Source organism: Salmo trutta, chromosome 26, assembly GCF_901001165.1.
Source record: "Salmo trutta chromosome 26, fSalTru1.1, whole genome shotgun sequence".
Taxonomy (NCBI): Eukaryota; Metazoa; Chordata; class Actinopteri; order Salmoniformes; family Salmonidae; genus Salmo; species Salmo trutta.
In genome coordinates this window covers 43,934,334-43,947,367 of record NC_042982.1, presented here as the reverse complement: position 1 = coordinate 43,947,367, position 13,034 = coordinate 43,934,334, and the positions used below count along the sequence as shown (strand labels likewise).

Sequence of the window (13,034 nt, the reverse complement as noted above, 5' to 3'; positions counted from 1 at the left end):
CTAGCTCTGATGTCTTGCCATCCGAGATTGCCATCTGTCCAATACCGCAGTGCACAGCTGAAACACGAGCAGGTAATGGTAGACATTAAGGGACAGGTGGAGAGAACCGGGAAACCAATGACCAAGGCAGACAAGGGAAAAATTCTGCTAGCTATGGAACTGCGTTCGAAAACTGAACAATTAAATGTAATTGCAAAAACGTATGACGATGAACAAGCACAAGCTCTTCAACAAAATCGTTTTCTACAGGAACAAAATCATATGCTACAGGAACAACTCGATTTAGCCAAAACTAAATACGATGATGTCCATGCCAAACTAGATAAATCTGAAGAGTTATCTACAAACAGGAGCGCTCAACTTGACAACATGCATGCTGTTTTGTTGAATGTTACTCAAAATAACACGGTGCTCCTCAAAGCGCTGCAGACCAAAGACGATCAGTTAATGAACACAATGACAAAGTTGGATGATAAATCAGCAGAACTTATTGAAGTCGCTGACCAAATGAATGATGAGAGAACTCAGGTGATGAGGTTGGAAATATTGATTTCTAAGCAAGCAGAGGAAATCTCATCACTGAATCTCTTGCTCCGTACTCAAGACCTCTATCTGCAAACCATGACAGATAAGTTTGAGACCGAAAGGAGCAGGTGTGACACTCACGTGTCCAAAATCAGTACTCTAAGCGCTCAAGTGGACTCTGCAATGCAGCAGAATTCCACCCTTAGGTACCATCTGGAGGAAATCCAGAATGGTCACGCTCTACAGCGCGACTTCCCATCCAAGCAACCGGAGCCCTGTACTCACAGGAGTGAAGACAATAGGTTTCAGACCTTGCCTCCCTCATGTGTCCCTCAGTCTTCTCCTCTTTGCCCTTCGGCACTGAGTAATCTGGCGCCTCTTGGCCAACAACAACAAGGCTTGGCTTCCTCTCTTGGCCTTTCGGCCCCAATCTCTCCACAGGATGAAGCCAACCCTCTCCGCCCGCTTGGCGCGGAATACCTTGACAAACTCGTCAAGAATTTCCCCACCTTTGACCCCATTCCAGGTCAGCCAAACGATACTGAGACCTTCCTAGCTGACATAGAGGACGCGTTGGATGGCTACCCGAACGCTACGGGTTCTGACAGGGTTTACCTGTTGAAGCGAACGTCAAATAGACACGAGACAAGGTTCATTCGTCTACAACAGCAACACGTGCTAAATGACTACACTAAACTTGCCACAGCTTTGAAATTAGAATTCAGTGGTTCTGCGACTCGCAAACACGATAGCTCACTGGCTAACACCGTCAAACAAGCTCGGAACGAACACCCACAAGCTTACTATCATAGGCTTCGTTCAGCTTACTTTGGCCTACTCACAGAAACAGGAATGGAAGAGCTTTTACCATTCAAACAAATGTTTCTGTCGAACATGTATCCCACCTTCATTACCTGCTTGGGCCCTGCCGCCCACGTTGGCTTGCCTATCTTACAACTCAGAGAGCTTGCAAGCACAGCTTTTGAGGCATCAAAAGTTCACAACGCTAAGAGCCCTGACCACTCAGTTTTGAAGTTTAACCAGGAGCACTCACTCCAGTTAGAGGGTGCATTATCAGGTATTGGAGCGTCGAGAGATGACGCACAACAACAGTTTCAACAACGAAACCATGATTCCAATAACCTCCGCGGTCGAAATAACTGTAAAGTACGTAGCCATCAACATGACTACCGCTACAATCGACCCGTTCGCTACGTTCCTGCACCCAACCCACACAAAGTGTCAGAACACAAGGGTAACAAAGGGTTGAAGGACGATCAAAACGTAGACCAATGTTCTCCAGAAGTCCCACTACGGGAAGAACTTAAGCGAGAACAATTTGAGAAAAGGGTAAAAGATAAGTCACAAGGACTAGACGGGGAATTACCGGACACCAGGTCCGCAGGAATTAACACCCATAGCAAGGACGTTAAAGTTCAAATTTCTCCCGCTCTCATTCAAGACCCTATCCAGGGCCCGCTTGATCAAGAAACAAGCCCCCGGGCTTTGTCTATAGACTCTGATACAAAAGTTGCGAAGAAAAAGGTCAAACGATTCGTTAAAGCCAAGCCCACTCAAAATCGGAAAAGTCAATCTGCTTCCATCTTGAACAGACATGGCACATCACGTCGTTGCGAACGACCACTCCACTTTGTGGGGAATATGTCCACTAACCACGAATCTAAACGGCCATACCTGGAAACAGTCCTGGAGGACTGCTTAGCTTGTCATGCGCTAATTGATTCGGGTGCGACAATATCACTCATCTCTCAAACATTGTTTGATGATCTCAAAAGGGCTTTGAAGCCAACTAAACGTTGGTTAAAAGTGGAACGATGCGACACTAAACTTCGAGGGGTCACTCAGACTACCTCGCCTCTCACATTGAGAGTCATGCTGAAACTACACTTCCAGGACGTATCGCTCGTTCACCCTGTGTATGTTACCAGCCTCGAAACTGTAACCCTCCTACTTGGAGCAGACTTGATGGATCGGTTACTCCCATTGATGGATTGGAAAACCAACCAGGTATGGTCACAGGCCACAGTGCCTTCTCCACTGACCACACTGTCTTCCCCTAACGCTAGCTGCAACGCAGTCCTTCACGAGGGGTATCTGTCGAAAGCACCCCTTGGGAAAAAGACGTTTAGAAACCTCTTGGTACAAAATCCGATCCATGGAGATATTACGATATCTCGACACATTCCATCAGCCAACCTGATTGACCATTCTTTTCATGATTTCGAGCCAGCTGTCTCTGTGAATAAGCAACTTCCCTCCTCCTTGCAGTCGTGCAATACGATAGTTGATATGAACTTCTCTTGCCCTTTGGACACTTCCGCAAGCACTGCGGCCGTCCCAGCAAGAAAAACATCGATGCGCAGAGTATACTCTGCTTCCGATGATACACCTTCCGCTTTGTTGGGGACTGTCACCCCTTACAATGACACTAATGGCGTCAGTCCAGCAACTGACCCGATGACTCCCACTGGTGAAACATTTACATTACATTTACATTTAAGTCATTTAGCAGACGCTCTTATCCAGAGCGACTTACAAATTGGAACACTTTGCAATATCACAGACCGATACCCTCGTCTCAGTTCGCAGGTAATGAAGAGGTTGCCACACGCGGACGCGGTGGGGACTGACATGCCTCGACAGCCACTGAGCGTTTTGAAGCACAAACACCAGGAGATTTGGTTGAAAGGTTACAGCCATTCTCATAACAACGCGGCCGCTGAAAACTCGTACGTAGGGTCCGATCTTCTTGTTTGCGCATCGGACACCAACACCACCCGCTGGTGGGGGGGTCCCGAGGCACAAAGGGGGGGAATAGTAGCCCAGACCCATGATGAGCCTCATCGAGGCCGGTGGGGGGGTCAAGACTACGGACAACACCGTACGAGGCCGCCAGAGCATAAATCAAATCTAGTTGTAAACTCTCCTATGAGAACTATATTTTGTGTGAGAACTATATTTTGTATATTTTTGTTTTGTTTATGCTTTCATTCCTTTTCGGTTCAGTTCCTTTGACACATAGGAAGTGATAGAGCCATAAACAAAGTCCCCATACAACCATCACTTAGTGCCACAACGCCGCTCATTGGGGAATGAATGTAATTATATATATTTCATGAGTGTGTGTGCGTTGTTAACATCTGCCTAAGTTACTGCCCAGATCTTCCAGTCTGGACGACGGGTCCGGAACGGCGACCCCAAATCCGGACACCCACAACCTATCCTTGTGGCGGCATGCCCGCTGTCAGAGAGACTACCAAGGTAAACCACCAGAGGGGGAGACCGCAACGGCGATCACCAACCAGGACATCCCCTGGCCCTTCCTGGGGTACTTTGCAGCTTCCAGGGAACCTACCAAGGTACACCACTAGAGGAGACCGCAACGGCGACCACCAACCGGACATCAACTGCCCATCCTTGTGGTGGACGGCTCCGCTTTCAGAGAGCCTACCAAGTTCAACCACCAGAGAGGACTGCAATGATGATCTACCAATGGGACATCACGTGGTCATGATTTTATGTTGATTTGTAACTTGCAGGATAAACAAGATCCAAACCACCAGGGGGGGTATGTCATGACGTTGGCCTCTTTGGGTACAGGAAGGACAGTTGACCCCCTCCCCTTTGTACCATCACCCAACCTACCTTCCCCCCAACCCAGGGTTGTAAAAATTCCAAGAGGAGAATCTACTACAACATGTTTCATAGAGAGACAAAGGAAATTCTTCCAAGTCATAGAATTGGAGAACCGAGCGACAGGTGTGTTCTGGAGAAGATATGGAAGATTGATGAAGACTCCACCTACGAACTGGTCCGCTTGGTACAATTTTGTGATACTCAGAAGAGACAATATAGCCATATTACCATAAAACTGTTTACATAATAGCCTCAGCGATGAGACTGAATCCACATGGTTGTATACAATGTATTATTAAGGATAAAGCTATTTGTAATACATTGAGATGCTATGTACTGATGTTAATGTGATAGAATTATATTTCTGTAACCAAGTCTAGCTCAGTCATAGGCACGCCCCCAGGGACACATACAGGACCAGGCGTCATTTGACAAGCCTGTTCTATGGGTACTATAAAACACCCCCTGATTTACATTTCTACAGACCAGGCCTCCACTCCATTGTGAGTTTGGCCCATAGGTTTGACCAGCCAAGTACTCTACTGAAAGTGAACCATACCACGTGGTTAACTTTTAGACTATCGATATCGACAGAATAAGAACAAGTCTTTGATATTAATTATTAGTCTGCAGCTAAGTAAATTATATCATCGAACGCGAAGACCAACCACATCCATTCTATGACGACATTAAGGAATGTCGCTCTGAAAGATCCATTCTAACCGAGAGAGAGAGAGAGAGAGAACGCTGACAAACTCTCCATCAGAACAAAACTCTCCAACAAGAATCCCGACGACACATGAGCGTAAATATATATTGATTGCAATTGTTCCCGAATGAGTGAGCCTTCAATTGTCAATTGTTAATATTAATGAACTCTGTGTAACTTCTCAGCTTACCGTTTTATGACCCATTGTCTAACAGAACAGCCATGCTTGTTAGCCATTAGGGCACATTACTATACCAATCCTGTGTGACGATAATTACTGTTTGTATGTTTTCTGTTAATTACTTAGTGTAGTAAATAAATGATGTTAAGACAATTGATGTATGGATGATTTTAGTAAAGACTGGGTTCGTGCAGATAACCAAGAATTTACAACTTTCATGATGAGACTGAAAATAATATACGGGTTAATATTGACTGCTATCGATGTAAAATATTACTAAGTATTTGAAGAGTTTATTCAGAGTTTATTCACAGTGTGTATGTGTGTATGTGTATTTATACAGTGTGTGTGTATGTGTATTTATACAGTGTGTATGTGTGTGTATTTATACAGTGTGTATGTATGTGTATTTATACAGTGTGTATGTGTGTATGTGTATTTATACAGTGTGTATGTGTGTGTATTTATACAGTGTGTATGTGTGTGTATTTATACAGTGTGTGTGTATGTGTATTTATACAGTGTGTGTGTATGTGTATTTATACAGTGTGTATGTGTGTCTATTTATACAGTGTGTATGTGTGTGTATTTATACAGTGTGTATGTGTGTGTATTTATACAGTGTGTATGTGTATTTATACAGTGTGTATGTGTATGTGTATTTATACAGTGTGTATGTGTGTATGTGTATTTATACAGTGTGTATGTGTGTATGTGTATTTATACAGTGTGTATGTGTGTGTATTTATACAGTGTGTATGTGTATGTGTATTTATACAGTGTGTATGTGTGTGTATTTATACAGTGTGTATGTGTGTGTATTTATACAGTGTGTGTGTATGTGTATTTATACAGTGTGTATGTGTGTGTATTTATACAGTGTGTATGTGTGTATTTATACAGTGTGTATGTGTGTGTGTATATGTGTATTTATACAGTGTGTATGTGTGTATGTGTATTTATACAGTGTGTATGTATGTGTATTTATACAGTGTGTATGTGTGTATGTATGTATATTATTGTACTGCTCTGGGATATCATTTACTATTATGTACTGATGTCAACCTTCCATGTTTTATTCTTTATGCGATGGGCAAAGCAGAGAACACCAGAAGAAGAATGGTCATTTAATTACCACAGTCAATTATTCTAATGTTTGTTTATGTGTCAATTAATCTCCTATGGGATGGGTTGCCAACGGACGATTTGACCCGAGAATAAAATGTAATTTCATTCATGCAGCCTGTCAGGACTATAGCCTCACAAGCATCAGCCCACCATTGTTTCTTCCCCAGCTCCATTTTCTGTCATGGTCTCTTTCCTGCTGCTGCTGATAGCACTGTTGGCGTGACACAATAACGGCACGAGGGAGATGGAGAGAATTTACACTCTCCGCTTTCAACATACTTCCATGATGCTGTCTGTCTGCTAGCCTGCTAGCATGTCTGCTAGCCCACCCCCCCCCCCACCTACTGCACCTGCCTGTTAATACAGCATGGGCTGATGGGAAACCATCCCCGATGCATGTTTCACCCGTGTCCTTTTGTGTGTGTGGGGGGGGACGAAGCCCCCCCTGACTTCCCTGCTTCCCATCCTGAGCCGTCCCCCCCTCCACGTTTTAGACGATAATTCCCGTTCCTCTCTACTCTCTCAACTGGATGAAATCTCTCCTCATGAAATATTAAAAAGATGGAGGAAAATCAAGGAATGGCTTCTCTTCCTTCCCTCCTCCCTCGTTCAATCTGCCATCTGCCCCTCTCTCTTTCTGGCCTCTTCCTTATATTCCTCCTTCCACTCTCCCTCCACCCTCCGTGTCCCTCCCGTAATACCTCCTCCCTCTGTCTCCACTACCTCCACTCTCTGTCTCCACTACCTCCTCTCTCTGTCTCCACTACCTCCTCTCTCTGTCTCCACTACCTCCTCTCTCTGTCTCCACTACCTCCTCTCTCTGTCTCCACTACCTCCTCTCTCTGTCTCCACTATCTCCTCCTCTCTCTGTCTCCTCTACCTCCTCCTCTCTCTGTCTCCACCATCTCCTCTCTCTGTCTCCACTATCTCCTCCTCTCTCTGTCTCCTCTACCTCCTCCTCTCTCTGTCTCCACCATCTCCTCTCTCTGTCTCCACTACCTCCTCTCTCTGTCTCCTCTACCTCCTCTCTCTGTCTCCTCTACCTCCACTCTCTGTCTCCACTACCTCCACTCTCTGTCTCCACTACCTCCACTCTCTGTCTCCACTACCTCCTCTCTCTGTCTCCACTACCTCATCTCTCTGTCTCCACTACCTGCTCTCTCTGTCTCCACCTCCTCCTCTCTCTGTCTCCACTACCTCCTCCTCCCTCTGTCTCCACCATCTCCACTCTCTGTCTCCACTACCTCCACTCTCTGTCTCCACTACCTCCACTCTCTCTGTCTCCACTACCTCCACTCTCTCTGTCTCCACTACCTCCACTCTCTCTGTCTCCACTACCTAATCTCTCTGTATCCACTACCTGCTCTCTCTGTCTCCACCTCCTCCTCTCTCTGTCTCCACTACCTCCACTCTCTCTGTCTCCACTACCTCCACTCTCTCTGTCTCCACCTCCTCCTCTCTCTGTCTCCACTACCTCCACTCTCTCTGTCTCCACTACCTCCACTCTCTCTGTCTCCACTACCTCCACTCTCTCTGTCTCCACTACCTCCACTCTCTCTGTCTCCACTACCTCCACTCTCTCTGTCTCCACTACCTCCTCTCTCTCTGTCTCCACTACCTCCTCTCTCTGTCTCCACTACCTGCTCTCTCCCTGTGTATTTTGTCTCCCTAGTGGAGCCACACTCTACACCACTCAGAGTTCTCAGAGCTGACAACCAGACTACAGAGTCAGAATGGACCTGCCAGCCCGCCTACAGACAAACGCACAGAACACAAACATTAAGAATCTTTCAAAGCAAGTAAAGCACATAAAACTCATTTCAAATGCATGCTGAGAAAATGTGCTAACACTGAGGAATGGACAAAATGCATGTTCACTGAGCGGGGCTTTACGAGTTACCTGATACTGAAATGTACTATTACGGTGATTAGAGTGGTTCTACACTGGATGGAAATAGAGAGGAGGCAGTTGTTCCATAAGTCTGCACTAAGATGATTCATTGTCAGCCACCCACCCAGCCAGCCAGTCAGCCAGCCAGCCAGTCAGCCAGCAAGCCAGCCAGCCAGCCAGTCAGCCAGCCAGCCAGTCAGCCAGCCAGTCAGTCAGACAGCCAGCCAGTCAGCCAGCCAGCCAGTCAGTCAGACAGCCAGCCAGCCACCCAGTCAGCCAGCCAGCCAGCCAGTCAGCCAGCCAGCCAGTCAGCCAGTCAGCCAGCCAGCCAGCCAGCCAGTCAGTCAGCCAGTCAGTCAGCCAGCCAGCCAGCCAGTCAGCCAGTCAGCCAGTCAGTCAGCCAGCCAGCCAGTCAGCCAGTCAGCCAGTCAGCCAGCCAGTCAGCCAGCCAGCCAGCCAGTCAGCCAGCCAGCCAGACAGCCAGTCAGCCAGCCAGACAGCCAGTCAGCCAGCCAGTCAGTCAGCCAGCCAGTCAGCCAGTCAGTCAGCCAGCCAGCCAGCCAGGTTAGATAACGTTAGTGATCACAAAGTCAACCCGTGTCTTCCAGAGACAAACCCTGTCTTCCAGAGACAACCCGCGTCTTCCAGAGACAAACCCTGTCTTCTAGAGACAACCCCTGTCTTCCAGAGACAACCCGTGTCTTCCAGAGACAACCCGTGTCTTCCAGAGACAACCCGTGTCTTCACACACAGAGACCTCTGAGATCCCTCACTACCTGTCTGTGTCTTCACAACATTCAGCTGTCTGTGTCTTCACAACATTCACCTGTCTGTGTCTTCACAACATTCATCTGTCTGTGTCTTCACAACATTCACCTGTCTGTGTCTTCACAACATTCACCTGTCTGTGTCTTCACAACATTCAGCTGTCTGTGTCTTCACAACATTCACCTGTCTGTGTCTTCACAACATTCAGCTGTCTGTGTCTTCACAACATTCAGCTGTCTGTGTCTTCACAACATTCACCTGTCTGTGTCTTCACAACATTCAGCTGTCTGATCCTTGAGCCAATTATCACTAGATAACCTCTGGGAACCAGTGTGCATAACACACTGAACTGAACACCTGCGATAGAACCTCTGTATCTATGTTATAAAACCTCTGTATCTATGCTATAGAACCTCTGTATCTATGTTATAGAACCTCTGTATTTATGTTATAGAACCTCTGTATCTATGTTATAGAATCACTGTAGCTATGTTCTCGAACCTTCTGTATCTATGTTATAAAACCTCTGTATTTATGTTATAGAACCTCTGTATCTATGTTATAGAACCTCTGTATCTATGTTATAGAACCTCTGTATCTATGTTATAGAACCTCTGTATCTATGTTATAGAACCTCTGTATTTATGTTATAGAACCTCTGTATCTATGTTATAGAACCTCTGTATCTATGTTATAGAACCTCTGTATCTATGTTATAGAACCTCTGTATCTATGTTATAGAACCTCTGTATCTATGTTATAGAACCTCTGTATCTATGTTTCATCCTCTCGTGCTCTAAAAACAGCAGCTTGCAGCCGACTCATACGGGCTCTTTTCTGCCATAAGAACTGAAATAAGGGAAGTCAAATCTTTGTGTGTAGGAGAGAGAGAGAGAGAGAGTAATGTTTACTGTTAATTTGTATTATTTATTATCTACTTCACTTGCTTCGGCAATGTTAACATATGCCAATAAAACCCTTAAATTGAAAGAGGGGGAAAGCCAGAGAGAGAGAGAGATAGAGAAGAGAGAAGAGAGAGGAGAGAGAGAGAGAGAGAGAGAGAGAGAGAGAGAGAGAGAGGAGAGAGAGGAGAGAGAGAGAGAGAGAGGAGACAGACAGAGAGAGAGAGAGAGAGAGAGAGAGAGAGAGAGAGAGGAGAGAGAGAGAGAGAGAGAGGAGACAGACAGAGAGAGAGAGAGAGAGGAGAGAGACAGACAGAGAGAGAGAGAGAGAGAGAGAGAGCACCACTAATGAGAGGTTTGGATTTGTCGCCTTGCAGCCCGATGATGCAGTGCTTATCATGGCCTGTTCCAAGTGGCATCCTATTCCCTATATAGAGCACTAGTCCTACTTTTGATCTGAACCCAAAAGGGCCCTGGTCAAAAGTAGGGCACTTTATAGGGAATCAGGGTGCCAATTGGGATAAGATCCGATTACATTAGCATGTGTTTGGCTGATTAGAGACACTGGTTAGGAAGTCAAGGGCTCCTTCAGACAGACAGACAGACAGACACACAGCAAGCTGCTGTGACAGCAGACACACACACACACACAAGATCACGTTTGAGTTTGGCTATTATTAGCATTAGCTATCTAAGGCTAATGGGAAAAAATGCTTCAAAAAAGACAGTCACAGACTGCTATTTTAGCCTAGGTTATGGTCGGCTCCACAGCTATAGACGGTGGGAATACCTGAAAAGGTAAACCATTTGCCAGATGGCATAATGTTAGCACCTAATATACATTTCACACCAGATAGACCGCAGACGCATCACATCGGGTATTTTATCGGTTCAAAGCGGAGGTGTGAGCTGTGATTGCCTATTAGGCAATTCTAGTGTAAATCAACGTGATAGTGTATTGTTTAACGATGCCTCCGCCCCGCGGATATACATCCATCCCATATCTAACAGAATATTCACCTTACCTTTAAATCCACGAGAGTCCGTGTGAGAAAAAAAAACTCAAGTCTTCTTCAAAAGTGTACATCCAACCTTACACCTGAGAGGTACGGAACATTCTGCAGCATCACAAGAAAACAGAGGAGCCAGGAGCGGGGATGGAGAAATGCAAGGGGAACCGCTAGTGAGTGGAGGGGGGGGGGTTTAACGCCCAAATGAGGAGTGAGTTTAGAGCGCCGCCCTGTGGCAAAAGTCGGTCATTCTACACACCCACCTGCAAACATATGCTATACCAGAACCCAGGAAGTAGTGTCGGGGTTGTGGGTGCTGTATTTATCATTTTCAAAAGGGGGGGGGGTGTTGAAAAAATGTTTGCCTGCGCTACAGACGCTATAGCTAACGCCTCCATCACACTGACCACGAATTGCATTTTGCGCACACCAGAAGTACATTAGTTTCCATTGGAACGTTGCGTTTTGACTTGCTGCGCGTTCTGGGTGGTGCGTACGTTGGATTTATTGAACGTATGCGTCAAAACTGTATGCGTATAGACGGCTTGACATAAATGGTAGCAGAAGGTGAATGTTAAACTTTAGTTGTACACATATCCAGATGATGCTGTGTACTATTTTGCGCAATGTGATCGAGACATAATACAGCACTATTAAAGGCCCAGTTCACTACTTTAGTGAAGAAGAAAAAAATTCACCCACCGAAATAAAATATTTTAATAAAAAATTAATTGTGATTTTTCAGGGGGTGCTGCAGCACCACAACAAACCTTACTTCCCGTGGCTATGGCCTACACCTGTCATATCCTTGTTTTTGTTTTTTTTATGTTTATTGTCCTATCGTATTAGTTGATGTAAATAGCAGGCCTCATAAAAAATTATCAATATGGGCTAAAGTAACCTGCACTGCTGTTCTCAATTGAAAACCAAAACTGGCTAATGAGTGACCACTTCCTAAAGCAGACGTTGAGGTTATATTTTAGAACTGATCACAGCCAACATTTTTCAAGACTATTTCGCCTTCTGGTTGGTATTATCATCGGAGCAACGTAGTCATTATGAGCAGACGAAGGGCGATTAGTCTATTTGACAATAATTCCATACAACTGAAATGTTTTCAAGTATTTCCTCGTTTACCACGGTAAAAATCTACTGTGAGCTATTTACCCAACACGTTGTATGAATGGAAAACTACTGTTGGTGCAGATTACTCTTTTTATGTTATATGTTTCCAAGTTATGTAATCCATTAAATTACAACTGTCTTTAACAAAAAGCTGTGTGATATGGTCAATTCTTATCAGGATCGTGCAGGGCCGGCTCTAGCCTTTGGGGGGGGGCCTAAGTGAAATTTCCTGGTTGATAAAATATGAATAGTTTGCCTAATTTCAGTTTATGTGACAAAACAAGCAACTGTAGTGTAGAGAATTATTGTACCATCTAAACCTCTGTGAAATATATTTTCCATAACCCAAAATATTGTATTTTCAGATGTTTGAAGTTGGTGTACAAAACCGAAAGTAAAAGACACAAAAATAAAACTTAAGAACGCATAGAAATAGTGCTCACAGAACATATCTACTGCCTCTTAGACTTGCTTTCGATGAGAATGACAGATCTATAACTCACATTTCTATGTGAATTTTGTCAGTCGCTCAAAAAGTTACATATTACAGTTTTAAAGCAAGTTTTCTGCAGTTTTACACACTCAGGTCCTCTGAGAGAGAGAGAGAAAGAAAGAAAGAGAGAAAAAGAGAGAGAGAGAATTAGAGAGAGCATACTTAAATTTACACAGGACACCGGATAAGACAGGAGAAATACTCCAGATATAACAGACTGACCCTAGCCCCCGACACATAAACTACTGCAGCAGAAATACTGGAGGCTGAGACAGTAGGGGTCGGGAGACACTGTGGCCCCATCCGATGATACCCCATCCGACGATACCCCCGGACAGGGCCAAACAGGCAGGATATAACCCCACCCACTTTGCCAAAGCACAGCCCCCACACCACTAGAGGGATATCTTCAACCACCAACTTACCATCCTGAGACAAGGCCGAGTACAGCCCACAAAGAGAGGAAGAGGAAGAGTTGAAGCGAGAGCGATAGCGGTAGAGATACTCTCAATGATCAGCTATGAAAAGCCAACTGACATTTACTCCTGAGGTGCTGACCTGTTGCACCCTCTACAACCACTGTGATTATTATTATTTGACCCTGCTGGTCATCTATGAACATTTGAACATCTTGGCCATGTTCTG

At 45.2% G+C, this 13,034-nt stretch overlaps 1 protein-coding gene across 4 annotated transcripts in view; it reads right to left on the bottom strand.

Annotated features, from left to right (window-relative positions):
- LOC115163833 (microtubule-associated tumor suppressor candidate 2 homolog) overlaps window positions 1–10,948 on the bottom strand; it is a gene marked incomplete at its 3' end in the record, with an annotated part of 126,196 nt that extends 115,248 nt beyond the window's left edge. For 3 of the 4 annotated variants that reach the window (XM_029716033.1, XM_029716037.1, XM_029716038.1), the window contains 1 exon segment: window positions 10,787–10,948. 4 annotated transcript variants of the gene reach the window in all.
- Window positions 10,949–13,034: the final 2,086 nt, after the last annotated feature.